Here is a 17,459-nt window from a genome sequence, read left to right as displayed (position 1 = left end):
TCATCTTCCAGCTGTGATTCCATCTGTGTCAAAATCATGTTTATATAATCATATTTTAACAATGTACAAATGCAAATGGAGTTCTGAGGAATTTATGGTTTTGCTTTGCAATGTGATCGTTAATAAATGCTGCAGTGAAAGAATGGAAAGAATGAGAAGAAAAGTGGCATTGCTGTATAGATTTCTGAGTTTGCAAGGTGAACCTGTGCAACAGGATTTTCCTTGTTTTTACAATCAACTAAAGGGCATATACAGTGACGTAGAAGCGTTTTTAAGTGTTAGGAGATAACAGGACCGCACCTCTCAAGTATGGATGGTGTGACGCAACTGAAAGATAAGAGAGCTGGGGGAAGGGGGGGGGGGGGTACCTACATGTACCTGCAACAGACCACTGCAAACAAATGTATGGGAAACATACATTTATATAATCCAGTAATCTAAACAAACAACCAAATAAATACAAATACAAATGCTCGTGTTACCTGCATTTTAAAAAAATACTGCAGCATCCTTTGAGTAGCCGACTTCTCTCAAGCACCTCCGCTGTTATGACTCCCAGCAAAGTGATACTCAAAACAAAGGAACAAACCAGAAATAACCAAAAGAGGCTATGAACTCAGCAATGTTCACTAACTGCTACATCAAAACAATAAAAACAGACCATCTCCTGCTTAGAAACCTGACCTATCCAGAAACATTTGTGAGTAGCACCCGCAAACCTAAATGTTGCTAAACAAACAATCAGTGCTTGGGAAAGGAGTGGATCCCTGACTCAGTCTCCAGGTGCAAATTAGTACATTGATTGTCTTAAAACTAATTACAAGTGCGCACAGTTAGCTGCACACAGAGTCAAAGTAACATCACAACAAGACTAATGATGTACAGTGTAACTAGAGAACACTGACAATGTTCATAGCACCAAAAGGGATGGCAGCAGGGAATTTCTCCCAATATAGATACAGCAAAGAGAAATGCATAGACCAGTCAGAGCTGGTGGATCCTACACCCAAATAGAAAGAGAAAGGCGCAAAGGGCTGATTAGTGATCATTAATTGAAACTTAGCTAATGAGTGATTGAGGGGAGGGGGCAGGGCCCACGGTTAAGAGCTGTTGAAGCCTCTGAGTGTGATGAAGTGAGTTAGGTAAACTTCAGCTTAATGTTCTAGTCGTGATTGCAACTTTGAAACAAAATTCAGAAACCTTGATATGTCCCATTTGTCTCTAAAGTATGGAGAACACACAGCTTGTTAACCCCTACACCAGTGGGACCCACAGCAGGCAGGTCCAGGTGTATTGAGGGCTTCATGACAGCCATACATTATTAATTAAAATGGGTGCTTTGCACAGCCATAAACGTGTTTATTTTTAAGAGATGACTTTTGTTTAAATGTTTGTTTGCAGACTGAATACATATAAAGATTTATCCAGTCATTAGCTTCAGTCTGTGTGGCTTCCTCTGTCACTCCACCTTTTACACACTTGAAAGGAAAAGACACAACTGCCTCCTTAAAAATGATTGTTAATTCAGTTTTACGATAATAACTTTTAAAAAAACATAGATTGCCATAATGCCATCACTATCAGGACATTTCTAGCGGTAAATTTATACGCAAACATATATTACACAGTATATGTGGCAATAAAATTAGTGAATGAATGATAATTTGTTTGTTAATTTGCGTGCTTATGGTTTGCGTGTTCCACATTTCATCTTAAGCGCACTGATTGACTGATCGAACGGTGCGGTCGGAAGGTCATGACCCTTTAAAAGCACCTGAACTGTTTTAGAGAGAGTTATGCAACTAGACTTTCTATTTTTTACTCCCTTATTAATGTATACATTCCACATTAGGTTAAATAGAACATATGTGGATTCTTTACATGCTTACCCCCCCTTTGGCTACTTAATACAAGCAAGCAAAGCTGTAGATATCCCTCGTTATTAATATGAAATAATAAGATCTTTCATCTCTTGGAAGTTCATTTGTCATGCGTCACATTGGTATGAAATTCATTCCTTGACTGTTGTCGCTTTATTCCCGTTTTTCTTCCTGAACATGCCCAGCTGAAGCAGCTGCTGCTGCCCTCTAGGCATAAAAATACACAAATTTTCTCATGACATTTGGATAAATCAGACACGGTGTAGCTTCATTATCTGCAGCATCACATGGTTCACAGTTGGGTCAATCAGACGAACTGACGTCATAGAAAATGTCAGAGCTGACAGTGAGAAAGAGATTAACTTCAAAGGCAAGTTTTCATGGAAATGTTTGCTAAAGTTTGAGCTCTGTAACTTCATGTGTCTTCTTGCATTAGGCCATTAAGGGAAATTAGGGGCCAAACAGCAGTGGAAACGACCCAAATTTAATTTTATTGCTGATTCTCTGAGGACGATAATAGTGTCATTCTTAAAGCAGGAAATAAGCACTGCTGCATCAGAATGCTAATGTGAGGGCTGGTTGTTCCTTTATTGGATTTGTGTAGGATGTTTCTTAATGAGTGGATGTGGAGATGAAAGAGGAATAAACCGGAAGAAATTCCAGGAATGTCACTGAGAACAGTATCAGCATGGTCAAACGCGATGGCTGTCCATATGAATCATATGCCTCTTCCAACTGTTTCTACTGTGTCATAGAACAATTTCACACAAATGGACTCATTAGGAGAGGAAGTCAGTAAAACAGAGCACAATGTGGACACAGCCAGCACTCTGTCAAGTTAGATTATGACCCGACGTCCTATAAGTGACCCCAAATCTGTAGTTTGGCCTTAAAAATCCTCAGATGTTTGCCGCGTAACCCACTCTGCTGCTGTCCAACTGTATCTTCAGTTAACATTCACAGTAAAATCAGCCAATAAAACATTTTTTAAAACATGAAAGTCTCCTTGTTTTATCCTGCACCAGTCCGAGGCATTGTGTGAAGCTCTCACAGGAATCAATAGAATCAGCGTTTGTATAGACAGCCACGGTGTGCTTTTTAGTATGCTGGTATCTGGTTTATGCTGGTTAAAGCAGCCTTTGCCGCTATTCTGCTGTTGGTGATTGTTATCATCATGCAAACTTGAGGTGTTTTTGGCAGAGATACAAGAACCAAATACTAGATCAAAGCGTGAGATGGTGAGCAAACCACTCGGATGTGGGATGACTGATGGAGGCTTTAGGTGGCCAACAGCCATACATTATTACTGCAATATGGAAGTTTTATAAAAAAAAAAATATATGAAAGAACACACTGGCATGTGGATAAAAAGGATTTTGTAATTCTCTAAAACATAGTAGTTAGACACTTTCTTTGTAATGATGAGACAGGAACAGCGTGTCGTCACACACCCTGATGAGAATGCATTTTTTTAGTATCTGGGCAGTTGCATCTTGGCACATGAAAGATGGTCCACCACCTAAAGAAAAGAGGAAAAAAGTATTTTGCAAGCAACCTCAACTGGGGAGAAGCTGGGCAATGCCCAATTTACTCTCTGCATTTTCACGCCAACAGTGACGTTTTAGTGTTGCTTCAGTTAATCACGCACCAATTGATTTCTTTTTCTTTGTATTTTTTTAACCCATCACAGCGCTGGGTCATAGACATGACTGTACGATCGTGTCAGTCATTACTGCCATTTGAGTGTTGAGTGAAAGATGAGACTTTCTGGAGAAAATCCTTGAAAAGTTGTTAGAACTTCTTCTGATCCAGCACCAGTGCTGATCCAGAGTTTTCGCTGAATGGCGGCGCCTGTCATTTAGAAGAAGACTGCAGAGAGTGTGGGACTCGAGCACCAGTAGAAATGGTTACAGGAATGTAGTGGCGTTAGAGTTGGTGCGTGCAGCAACCAGTGCAGTGACAATAATCTAAGCTTAACCAGTCTCGTGCCAAGCAACCCAAAGAGGCACCTGCAAACCAAATACTGCCGCTGAGAGAACTTTAGCCCAATCTGATCCAGAGGCATCAGAACTCTTTACATTGAAATTTGGGCCTTCTCCGTGCTGTGCCTTTGGCTCACATAGTTAAAAAACTCTTTCCCTATTGAACCAGCTACCTGCTGTACCTCCTGAGCCATAGCAACCCCCAAATTATAGAAGTGTAATAGGGTAAAATTAAATTAAAAAAAAAAAAATCAAACTCAGTGCTAATAAAGGTGTGAATCTTTTTCATGTCAGCTGTGAATTACATAAAACCTGGACGAAGGAGATGGAAAGCAGTTAAGGTAGAGGAGTTAGCAGGCAATGTAGCTGGTGTATACCGTTGAAACAGATGGTATCATACATGAGGACAGAGACCAAAGTGTAATGTTTGGAGGGCTTTTAGGAGACTGAGTGTGAAAGTATGAGCTGCAGACGAAGAGAAAATGCTGTGATATTAGAATCCGCTTTAATCGAAGTGAATCCAGGCTGGTCACAGCAGAGCTTTGTGCTTAATATTCCCGCAAGATGGATGTAGTCTGGGGTGTCACCTTAAGGAGAGTCGATAAGTTTATCCACACAAACCTCTATCAGTTCGAAGCTGTTTTCAAAAGACAGCCCAACCTAATATCTCAGACTGCGCCGGCTGATTTTGATTAACGATGCTGAGCTGTCGAGTAACATGGAAATAAATGTGGCTCAGCAGGCAGATTAATGATCAAAAATCCCCAACAACAAAATAAGCATTCATACATTATTCATGTGCTCCAGTCAACACTGGAATATGCAACTATGATCGCTATTTCAGTGTCATTACATGCAGGTCTGGTGTCATATCTTTCACTTAGAGGAAGCTGAACAGGGTTTTTCCTTTAGTTTAAATCACTCAGCTAAGATTTCACCGAACACCTCATGCTTCCTGTGTACTGTATGTCAGACGGGGTCGTCTTTTGTTGTTGTTTTCTAAAAATGTACGGCTCCAAAATGAATCTGGACAAGCCAAGGTTTCATGAAGGACTAGCACTGCTTTAATTAAGGCAGGTTCTTGAGTCTGAACACGCCTTTTTCACCCCGCTTTGTCCTTGCTCCTTCTGAGCGGGGGAGGAAAAAAAAAAAACCCGAGCAACCATTCATTGGATCTGCACCTGTTGAGCCGAGCGTCTTTCCCGTTTTACGTCTTGAATTTACAACCTTCAGCTGGGGGGGGGACGACCTTTCCCTCGGCCTCTGCAGCAGAGAGGCAGCAGCTGTGGTGACTTCACTGGCTCCCCGTGTAAAAAAGATGTTGAAGGCGGGGGGTTTCTCTCTCTCTTTACACCTTGAACTTGATAGCAGCCTGATCTGACGCACTGCCTCCATCAGCTGTTGGTATCTATCTGATTGAACTGATTTCAAAGATATGAAAAAGGTGCATTCATTTCTCCCTGTGGTCTCATTTGTACCCATTCATCTGAGTCAAAGGGAGGCAGGAAGAAACCAGTGAAATGCCCCCAGTTTTTCATGTGTGGTCCTTTTTTCTTCTGTGTGAAGAGAAACATTAGCAATGCTGACTCATTACAAAGAGCAGCTGAAAAGTCTGAGCCAATTTATTTCTGGTTTGGCAGTGAAAGGAACGTGTAGCACACTTCCGCTAAATTACAGCGTCACAGTATGAGATGAAGCCTCTGCTTTGTGAATGGGTGATTTTTTTTTTTTTTTTTTTAGGAAGTGCTCTCTCAGCCTGCTGGCTTTCCTCTGGAGCAGCTGTCGGTCAGCGTGTCAGTTGGTGTATCTCGGAAATAAAGACTGCTAATGAGGCTGGAGCTCTCAAGGACTGCCTGGCCCTGAACTCAGCATCACACGGTGCTAAGTGATGAGGATCCCCTGCTGCACTTTGGGGGGAATATCCGAAATTTGTGAATATTATATATGGCACGTCAAATCTGGAAACGAGCGCTCTTATCTGCAGCTTGAGCTGTCTGGCATTGAGATCTCACTGTGCTGATCGCTGTGTTCGGGGTGGTCCTACAAACCCAGAAGAGTCCAGGTCAAACCTTTCACCTCCCCGATGCCCTCCTGCTTCACAGCTCCCCTCAAGAGGTTTTTGGGGTAATGAGCTTGTTGTCGGTGATAGATGGGTTGCAGATCACGCTAGCATTGGCACTCCTTTGCATTCCTGCTGATTCAAGTTACAACAGAGATATGAAGCAGCTGAGCTGGTTGAATTTTAAGGGGCGGCCTTTTCATTCTGATAGTAAGAAGCAGATCTAATAACATGCAGATCCTCCATAAACCATTACTAAATTTGTCTGGATTTATCTGGGTGAAGGAGTGGCTTTTGAGACTTCCACACTAAGCCATGCAGACTTATAAATGTGTCTTTTTCTCTCAGTTTGAGCCCTCATCCAGGTTAAAATGACATTTAAAAAGCTGGGTTGGTGTTTCAGCGTGGCAAAATTAGCTGATATACGTTATCTCTGTGAACTTTGAATGTGTGGCGGCAAAATTCAAAAAGAACCTGTCAGTTTCCTCCGATTTATCAGTGATTTTTCATTTTAATGATCTGTAAATCAACATAAATTCATGTTACTGACAACCAATCTGTGAAGTGTGTTAGATACGCTACTATAGACTTATCCTCCAGTGAAATGGGTTACGCTGGATAAAGATGAGTCACTGTTGCCACTGAGACAGTTGAAGACATGAGTCAAAACAGAGGCAAATTCATAACCTTTAATTATAGAAGCATTTGTGATTAAAGCAGAGCTTCTGGCTCTGACTGGACTTTGTCCAGAATCATCCCAGAATTGAGGCTGTTCATCACCACATGTTGGCTGTGATGCAGTTTTGCTGTTTACCATGTTTTGTTATATGTAGGTATGCAGCAGTGTGCAGAAGAGAAGGAAGACAACCAACATTTCCTGACACGATGCTAGGAAATAGGTGGAGCAATTTATTGAAACATCTGCATATATGGAAATACAGGATATAAGGCAAAAACAGTTTGATCTGTTCTCATGAGCTTGAACATCAATGGTATGACTGCCTTTATTCATTAACATAGCCTGAACTCTCTTAGGCAGCTTTCTTGTAATGTCTTTAAGTAGTCTTCAGGACTAGTTCTCCAGGATATTTAAAGCTCTTTTTTGGATGTGGAGCTTGTGTTTGCAACAACAGTTTATGGACTGTGTTTTTTTTTTTCTTTTCTTTTTTTTTTTTTTTTTTTTTTTTTTGCACCTCTTTCCAAATTAATATTCTCCTTTTAAAAAAATCTGTTTATTTTGAGTTGATGTTGCTTGCTAATGTGCAGCATGTAACACTGAGAATTCATAGTGCAGAATTAGAGCTTTGAGGGCAGCCAGCCAACTAGTTCTCTCTGTGACCTATTGTAGACGAGACTATCCCTTCCAGCGCCGCTGTTATCAAATGACTGACCTGGTTTATTCAGCAGCAGATGAATGGGATTTCCCACAGTGCAACAAAGTCACTGTGGGAAATGTCATTCAGGCTGTATGCCTGAGTCTTATAGCTCTGGTTAGTTTGCTGCTTATAAAGTATAAATAGTAATAGAGCGTAAATGAAAGTGTCGTACACTGTAGGGGCCACATATGAGCATACAATGTCGGCCTGCCCATAATGTGTATTATAAAGGTGCATGTGACACTCTGCTGGTGGAATCGCTCAGCTGCACTCAGATACCGAACCACCAATAGAGTGAGATCACGTGAAAAGGCAGTGGGGCACAGTGCCAGCCGGGTCGTGTTGGTTACAACCTCGCCCACATTCCTTTTAACACTCAGTCACCCGCTGGAAATACACTTTCTCTGACACGTGGCTTCCCTGCTTTAGCAGCCGCTCAGCTGCCCGAGAAGCCAACCACTGTCTGAACGCTTCTATAACAGGGCAGTGATGGAAGCACCAAATATGTCAGCGTGACAAGATCCTCTGTTATTTAAGTGCTTTTTAGGCATAGTTATAAGTTTAAGCTGATTTTTACTGTTGCCAGTACAGAGTGTACTCAGTATGTGGCAACATAATATGCATTCATTTACTTAAATGGAGCCAGTAGGCAGGTACTTAATATAATTTAAGATAAAAACTAAATAAATAACTAAGAGGCTGGCAGGTGTATGCTGGCTGAAGTGGTGATGGCGGTCAGGCAGGTTAGAGGCAGAGCTTTGACGATTACACCTGCGCTGTGCTGTGTTTATGCCTAACACCAGCAACCATCGTGTGGTGACATCAAGTTCTATTATTTTAAGCGTTGTGATGTGCGAGACATATTTCAACCACTTGTTTTCATGAAACACCCTCTATGGACAAGTTACAGTATTTTTTTTTTTACAGTTTTTCCACTCATAACCAGAAAAGGTGATGTCCCAGCCTGCTGTTGGGGGAGGGTTTTTTTTTTTGTTGTTTTTTTTAGCAACCTACTCAAGCTTAAGGTGACTCAACACCTTCATCCTGTGATTGGCAGATACAGATTCCCAAAGTGACTTTCCACAACAGGTGTTTTCACAGCATCAGGGGCAGCGACAGGAAGTGGAGGAGGACTGTGTCAGTCCCAGAGATGCTGTCCTGCTTCTTTTATAGTGCTGCCCTTAGCTTTACATCCAGAAGCTGCACTTAACTGCCAGCCTGAGTGCTTGTTCACCAGTTTCATTAGTTTATTTAGTTACAGCTTAATAAACTTCGTTGGAAACTTCATGTCACAAAGATGTTTTGAATTTTGAAAGAATGTGTTTAAAATGATGCAAATGCCTTTTAAAAAAATCCACATTTGATGAAACCTTGCTTTAAGTGAGCATGTAATGAGACATCTTGAAAGCTGATGGTTTATTAGGGACATATACTTAAACCTAATGCAGTTAAAATGGATGCAAGAAATAGAAACACCTTGCCTACAGTCCACTGGTACCAAAGGTGACAACCTCCAAATTAGTCCACAGTTTAATCAACAAGGCTTTGTCTACACACACACACACACACACATGGGTATTTCTTTTTAGAACAGGGATTTTCCACTTTTATTTTGTAAAAAATATTTAAACAAAGCAGAAAACTGATGTCAGGCTCTATCAGGAGCCCTAACCAGATGGAGATGCTGGGCAATCAGAAGCCTACAAACAGTAACACTGTACACAGTCTGACGTCAATAGCAGTTTTGCAAAAGCTCAGTTTTCAGTGACTGTTTCAGGTGTTCCAGTATCTCATCGTATAGTTTAAATCATCAGCTGCAGCATTACACAATCATTTCAATGCAGTCTCATGGTAGTTTGTGAAACAGTCACAACCTCTAATGCCCTGATTCCCGTTTCTGGACATGAATCTTCTCCTTTTTTCTCCATGTTTCTGGATATAAATTTCCCACCACTATTCTCATGTCCTTGAAGACAATTTTTCATCTCTTAGGTGTCGTATGTACTGATTCGTATCCATGTAGACAAAAGTTTTTTTCCACTTTTGACAGGTGCAAATCTCCACATTTGGGGGTTGGAGGAGTGGGTGGTGTAGCAGGGTTCACATTAGAGACCCAAGTACAAGTCATGCACATCATAGATTTTTATTACTTTTAGTATGTTCTTAATTATAAAGTGCTCACGGTTCAGATTAAGAGGCCACACAAGTTGACGCATCCCACTTATTCCTTATGTGTCATAAGAACCTGAACAAATTTAAGGTTGAATTCATACAAAAGTGCATCTGTGATGTATTGGTCATACCAGCAGCTGACATTATTGAGTCACTCATTAACTCTGCTTGCTTGTATACATTTTTCCACTTTTCTCCTTTACTCTCCACTTGGTTAGTATGTTTTTTGCTCAGCTGGACAGAAACATCAGTAATCTTTCAGTATGTTGTAATTCAAGCAATCACAGAGGAAGCTAGGTCCGGGTTTCAGAGAACCTGGCGTGTGAGGGGATGCTCTGGACTCAGTGTAGTTTAAATCAGGTGCACGTAAGATGCAAGGCGTGGTGGTGCAACACGTTAATCACAGGAAGCATATCAGGGTGATTTGAGTTCCCCAGAAGTCAGCATTGATGTATTTTTAGCCTGTGTGAAGAACCTACCTGGGAGGCACTTAAAGCATAACGGTGACACCTGCAGAGAGAGGCTGTTTATTTTCAAATTCTGGCTGTTTTTGTCCCTAGATTTAAGCTTGCTTGAGTTTTGCTAGATCCTTAAAAAATGTAGTGTGTAACTTTATTTGTACTAAGTGGAAACCTTAAAGCCTGATCTTACTCTTGTATAATGTTGGACAGATATACTGAGCTATGTGTGAATGTATGAGTGTTAAGCTTTCCCCGCTCTTATCTGAATTTCATAGTAAATATAGCAGATACCAAGTCATAATGAAAGGACAGCTCATTTGCAAAGTTGAAAGTTATTCTTTATAACTTGCATTGTGAAACTAAAGTTTGTCCACAACAGTCACATCAGGACCGACAAGCTCTTGTCTGCTCTGTTTTGCAGGCTGCTGCAGACCCCCATGCAGACCAGATCTTGCTGCAGCTTGATCTGACTTGGAACGACTCAAAGGTGGAAGCAGACGGCGCTGGATTCAATTTCACAGCATCTCAATAGAACGCACACACATACTACAAAGTTTTCAGTACTATCTACTTCCCCCTTTTTTTGTTTTTTGTTTTTTTTTTTTCTTTTTAAGAGGACACGGATACACCCTGAATGGGCCCCTGTAGTGCTCTACATTGTGGCTGGGAAGTACCTAGTTTTACAACTGTCATGCTGGTCTGCTTAAAGGGACAGTGCTGATCAATTCAAAGCAATTTGTCAGGGGCTTTTCAGTCACCTTAACAAGGAGTCACACGAATGATTGATTTGTCATCTGAAATGTGAGGAATGTGCTGAGTTTGGCAGTCAGATGAGCGGAGTGCCGAAGATGCTGATTGATATTTGTCAAAAATGTCTTTAATAAAAACGTGAACTGAATGGGGTGTAAAGGTTTCCCGCTTTTGAAAAATGAAAGAGAGAAGTATGCTTGAACTCTCACACCATGAAAGGTTCTGTTGGTCTGAATACGTGGTAAATTTGTCTTGAACTGTTAATGAAATCCATCCACTCTGAGGTGAAAGGGGAAAAGAATGTGCCTCACAGTCGTTTCTGAAACCACAAATTTTTTTAGTCCACGTGTGTTTTGTAAGTGTTTTCTGGCACTTCACATTGTTGAATGTTTGGAAAAAGCTGCACACTCAGTCTGAATAAATTTCTCAGCCTGGCAGCATGTTTATGAAGTGTGTGTGTGTTTGTCTTTGCGTCCACCAAAGTGAGTTAAGTGTGCTCATTACACTGAAGCCACTCCTGGGTGTTCTGCATCACTGCCCCCTGTTTTACAGCTGCAGAGAGTGAAAGCGCTTAATCTGTACATGAACTCCTTGAACTTCTTCAAGAGGGTCATTTACACACATCAGACACCGGACACTGTTAACCGCGCTTACTACGAAATCCTAACCATGGCACACAGGTAGTACTTCAGGAATTAGATGTTGTCCTGCAGAATTCCCAGAAGTTGCTATTTTTTTTAAGTGTCAGCCACAGCTGATTGCGGTCATGACCATTGAAAGATTAGCATGAGAAGGCAGTGACATTGGTGAAAATCAGGCTGATTGGGGGGGTCAGATATGTTTTAAACTCCTCTGTTAAAGTCTTAGCATAATAGATATCCTGATGACAGTGGAAAAAATAACAAATACTCATCATCTCTGATGGAAGAAAACCAAAAACTCACACCAAACGGTGCTGCTTTTCTTCTGCACCTGCTTTAAGATGTTCGTACTCACAGAAGTGAGGGGAAAACCATTTATGTGAATGGTGCTTCAGCAATAACTGGTGCCAATTGTTCTTGGTCTGTGTTTTAGAAGGTGGTGGCAGAGGAAATGTCTGACTTGGGACACCACAGATCATCGAAGATAGGTTTGCCTCTCAAATCCACACGACGCCACAGTTATGAAATTCTGGTGTTTTTGCTGGAAGACTGTCTAAAACCGGTATGACTGTGGTAATAAAACTGTGACTCAAACTGTCTGTTTTAACATTCATTCCAGTTTTAAGATAGTAGAATTGCCCCATGACATTTGTTGAAGCTCTACATTCAGTTTTCACACAGCAGCCAATTATTAAACATTACAACCGCTTTCACTTTCAGTTTCAGCCTCTAAGTAGAGCGATAATTATCTGGCTAAATGTTAGTCTGTGTGATTGTGTAATTGCTGTTGTTTTCTTGATCTCACCAGAAAAAAATAATTTTGACAGTTACTAAAAGTATTCACTTGTCTACTTTCACATGCATACAAACTTGAGTGACACCACATTCTTAATTATTATGGTTTAATATTATGTCAGCCCACCCTTTGGAACTATAACAGTTTCAGTTCTTCTGGGAAGGCTTTCCGCAAGGAGTGTTTATGGGACTTTTTGACCATTCTTCCAGAAGCGCCTTTGTGAGGTCACACACTGATGTTGGATGAGAAGGCCTGGCTCACAGTCTCTGCTGTAATTCATCCCAAAGATGTTCTAACTGCTCTGAGGAGAGAACTCTGCAGAAGCCAGTCAAGTTTTTCCACACCAAACTCACTCAGCCATGTCTTTATGGACCTTGCTTTGTGCACTGTTGTTCAGTCATGTTGGAACAGGAAGGGGCCGTCCCCAAACTGTTCCCACAAAGTTGGGAGCTGAAATTGTCCCAAATATCTTAATATTAAAACTCTTAATGCTTCAGCCTTTTCTTTCTGTTTCCATTCGTTAAGAATGGCTTCTTGACAGCCACCCTTTCACTGAGCAAACAGTAGATTGATCAGCTGAAGGGTCTGATGCATCTCTTGGGTCCTGTGTCAGGTCTTTGCTGGATTATTTCCTGGATTATTTCCTGCTTCCTGTGCCTTTTTTTTTAAATGCTTGAATGATTCGTAGGTCAGTGTTAAGTAGCCCCTTTATAGGGCAAGTTACCGTATTTGGTAATTTCCACACGCTTGATAAATGATGACGCATGAGAAGCATGTGGTTTTCATCCAGTCAATCAGCAAAGATCACACTACATCACTGAACACCTCACTGTAGCATTCGACCAATCAGCAGAGACCTGGAACACGTCAAAGTTTTTGTTGTCACGCAATCGAAAAAAAGAGGCTTGTGGGGCTGGGCTCCCAGTGCATTTAAGTTCAAAACATCAAAACTAAGCATGCTAAGTTGATAAAACTCACTCAATTTACTGTTGAATAGTTGTGCTAAGTAATGGAATATGTGTTGTTTGTGAAGGACTTTGTGAAATGAGTGAAATTACGGCATGAAAAATGTGGGCACCATATTTGATCTTACGCCCTGTTCACATAAACAAATAATTGACCGTATTTGACCACATGTGGACATATGCCTGATGCATCTAACAAATCATACCAAGTGTTTTTCCTTTGCAAATGAGGGAATAAAGCTTAGAACATTATTTTTTTATATTGCCAAAGTTTTTTATACCACTGAAAAATAATATAATTCTTCAGAGAGAAATGTAACCCATTTGTAGACATTTTTAAAGCTTTAAATAGCGAAGATGAGTGATTTTTGACATAATACCAGTTGTTTCATTGCTTGTGTATTAATTTTCAGCAAATGTCTGTTTAGATGGTTTATGGCAAGAGCAGGGAGACTGTGGTCATGCTAGCCCACCTTGGCATCAGTGATAGTGATGAGCAGGAAGATGATCATGTGGCGGACACTGACATTGTCCCTCCCACCTAAATCCAGGACATTCCAGGCCCAAGTGACATGGGAGCAGTGATGTTGTAATGAATCTGTTGTAATGTTCTAAAACACATGCTCCTTTCACCATATATTTGTTTCTTGCATTTTTTATATATATACATTTCTTGGAATTTTTTTACCCACACAGGCAGGGAACCAAATATGGTGATTTCGTCAGCCTTGATTTTCTATATGAAAATGAAACATTTTGAAAAATGTCACAACAGTAATTAAGTTGTGTTATATCCCCCAGTAACACTGTATGGATAAAATTCTGAATTTCAAAGTATTTCAATGAGTGCCCTGTAAAGGGTTAAAAAAAACCAACAAAAACCATTCTTCTGAAAATGGTCAGGTACGAGGACTGGACAGAAAATGAGTAAAAAAGCAACCAATGTCCAGAGAAAAACTTTGAAAGACTGCTTTAAAACAATGATTTGAAAGTCTGGCTCATTGGAAACTACAATATAAAGAAATGATGGATTGTTCAAGGCCTTTGTTCATTTCTGTGTATTTTTAGCCTAAAATTAGAAATTTGTTTCCAGGTGCATTACAGTTTTTATCAACTTGCTCAAATAAGGGAAAACCCCTTAAAAAAAACTTTTAGTAGGAAAAAAAATGGGAAAATGGAATTCCCCTTTCAGGAGTCCATAATAAAATAGACCAAAGATTAACACAGCATAAAGACTGAAAAAAAAAAAAAAAACTGTGTTATGTTATTTTAAATCCGTTTTAAAAGAGGGGGGGGGGGGGGGGGGGGGTGGGTTCCTACTACTATTTATTTCTTCCTGCTTTTGTTTTTTATGCTAAGCTAAGCTAACGGTCTTATAGCTGTTGCTTCATAATTACTGTACAGATTTGAGGGTTGGCTTTGATCTTCTCATTTTACCATCAGAATGAAAGCATGCAGGTTTTTATTTCCGGTGTGTGTTGGAACTATTCCTTTTTACCTCACAGCTGGAGGTGAACTGTCATGTTCATTTGAATGGCTGACACTTCCAGCTCTTCCTCCAGGTTTGCTTACAGAGCAGGTGCTGCTGGTTCACGTCGGCTTAACAAAACATCCTTTTCTCTGCCTTTTTTCTGGCCCACCGAAATTTTTGGTTGTGGTCAGCTGAGTAGCGAGCAGTGAGTCATGCTCACTAGAGTGCATATCCTTCTGCCACCATCACTTTTTTACAATCTTGTAACCTAACCCCTATTTTGCATTCAGACCTCCCTGCTTCAACTTGCACTTGAACCACTCTGGAGAAGTTTTAGTTGTTCTAAGACGACTGTTTTGAGTGATCACAGGCATAAACTATGCCAGGTCAAGCTGTCTGATTCTCTCGTCTTTCTTTTTTTTAAGCCTGGGTTGGATCTAAAAGAAAAGCGAGGAGGTTAAACAAACTCAAAGCTCATTAAAATAAACCTCTGTCAACTCCCACTCCCTGTTTCTGAGTACAGGAATGCGCTGTTGCGCTTCATATCCCACGCAGAATTGCTGCAGGACTTCAGGTAATAAATGAACAGGGGATGCCCACCCAGCAACCACAAAACAAAGAAATTGGGCACACTCACTCCCAGACTGCTGAAGGATGACTGAGTTTCCCAGCACTGTGTAACCCAATCGTGTCATTTGTCAGCATGTTAACACACAGTCGCCCTTCTCGTTATTCATCGTTAGTGTGGAGATGAATACTGATTGTTTTGTTTTTGTCTTATTTAGTGGGAAATGGGAAATTTATTCCTAAAATTTGGAGAGAAAAGTGTTTTCTGACCAAATAATGCCACCTGAAAAAGTAGCTAAGGTAAATTTGTGAGTACAGAATGTCTAATAATAATAAGAGCTTAGGAATGGTTCAGGGTCTTTAATATAAAATCTTAACTCTTTGTTATGTGCCAAACAGATGAGTAGTAGCTGTAGTGGCATTTTATGCCCTTACAGTACGCTGCTATGTTTCACAGTCCACTAAACCTTAATGGAAACCTGCTTGACATGTGATTCCTTATTTTTTAACTAGGTCACAAAATGGAGCAAGGTGAAGTGAAAGACAAAGGCAGCAACAGTCTGGTGCAGAGAGGAAAGGGAAATGTGAAGTGTTAATCTTTTAACGGAATAGTTTGACATAGTGAGGGGAATCAGCCATACCATTCCCTCTAAAGCTCATTAGCATGTTATAATGTGTCTGTTTAAGCCAAAAGTCCTTCTTGGAGCGAGTCTTGCCACCCAGCAGCCAATAGAAACAGACACCCTGCAGACACGGGAGGCAAAGTGATGGAAAAGTCAACATCACACGCCTGAACTGAATGATGTATTCAACATATGTATGAGCATGTATTGAGAGCGGTGGAGGAAAAGTCTTTCTTGGAAACAGGTTTCCATCCAAGTAGATGCATGAGGTGTGCGTCTGAACAGTCACGTAGCTTGTTGTAGGTCGGCAACATGTGTAAACATCTCAGATGATTTGAGCTTTGTGACGAGGTGTTTTATCCTGCTGGAAGCAGGCATCAGAAGATGGGTACACTGTGGGCATAAAGGAATGCACATGGTCAGCAGCAATACTCAGGTAAGCTGTGGTGGTTAACTGCTCAGGTGGTACTAAGGGGCCCAAACTGTGCCAATTAAATATTAATCTCCCACCCCACCACCACACCGCCAGCTTGACTTGCTGATACAAGGCAACAGAAAATTGAGACTCATTAGACCAGACAACATTTTTCCAGCCTTCTGTTGGTGAACTTGTTTGAACTGTAACATCAGTTACCTGTTCTTAGCTGACAAGAGTGGCACCCGGTGTGGTCTTCTGCTGCTGTAGCCCATCTGCTTCAAGGTTTGATGTGCTGTGCATTCAGAGATGCTCTTCTGTATACCTTGGTTGGAATGAGTGGTTATTTGAGTTACTTTAGAGATGCTTGTGTGGGAAAATCCCAGTAAATCAGCAGTTTCTGAATATTTAAACCAGCCCATTTGGTATCAACAACCGTGCCACATTCAAAGTCACATACATCACCTTTCTTCCCCATTTTGATGCCCAGTTTGAGCTTCTGCAGGTCATCTTGAGTGTGTCTACACGCCTAACTGTATTGCGTTGTTGCCATGTGATTGGCTGATTAGATATTTATTTTAAATCTTTAGAAAGCCATCATTTTTTTTTACCCTTTCTGTGTGAGCAAGACTTATGTTATATGATCATGCTGAAAATAACTCTAAATAGTTCAATCTGTGGTTTCCACTTTTTTACCTTGTTATCCCTTTAAAAAAAATGCATATTTGTATTTTTCCAGGGGTTTGACAGAATCCTTGTGATCCTATCATATGTTGAATGTGTCTACAAAAATGTTTTCCTTCTTTGATCTGAATACATTTGTGAGTCTTGATGAAATTATATTTATTTAGAAATTAATGATAAAATGGAGCAAATTATCAAGTATTCCTTGTTAACATCTTGCAGCTGCTCACATTCATGTTGCAGCCCATCAGGAACCACACATTAATCACTGTTGTAGATCTACAACAAGGAAACAAGTGAATGAAAGATATAAAATCACCTTTGTGTTTATCAGGATATTCTTATCTTCTTAGAGATATTTTTGTTTAAATCTGCACAAATCATTCTACATGATAAGTTTCTTTATTGTCCTCATCCAGTGTTTCAGGTCAGGAGAATGTCTGACAGTCTGACCTTATCTGTATGTTCACGCCCTCTGTCTTTTGATGTGGCTGCTCTGTTTGTTCACCAGCGCCAGCGGTCTGCTCTCTCCCATTCAGCAAACCGCCTATTGCTAATTCCCTCACTCTGATTGGGCAGCAGCAGCGGCATTGTTTAAGTTTTACATCAGGAGTTTT

The sequence above is a fragment of the Archocentrus centrarchus genome, chromosome 20 (assembly GCF_007364275.1).
Source record: "Archocentrus centrarchus isolate MPI-CPG fArcCen1 chromosome 20, fArcCen1, whole genome shotgun sequence".
Lineage (NCBI taxonomy): Eukaryota > Metazoa > Chordata > Actinopteri > Cichliformes > Cichlidae > Archocentrus > Archocentrus centrarchus.
This window is presented reverse-complemented; position numbering follows the sequence as displayed.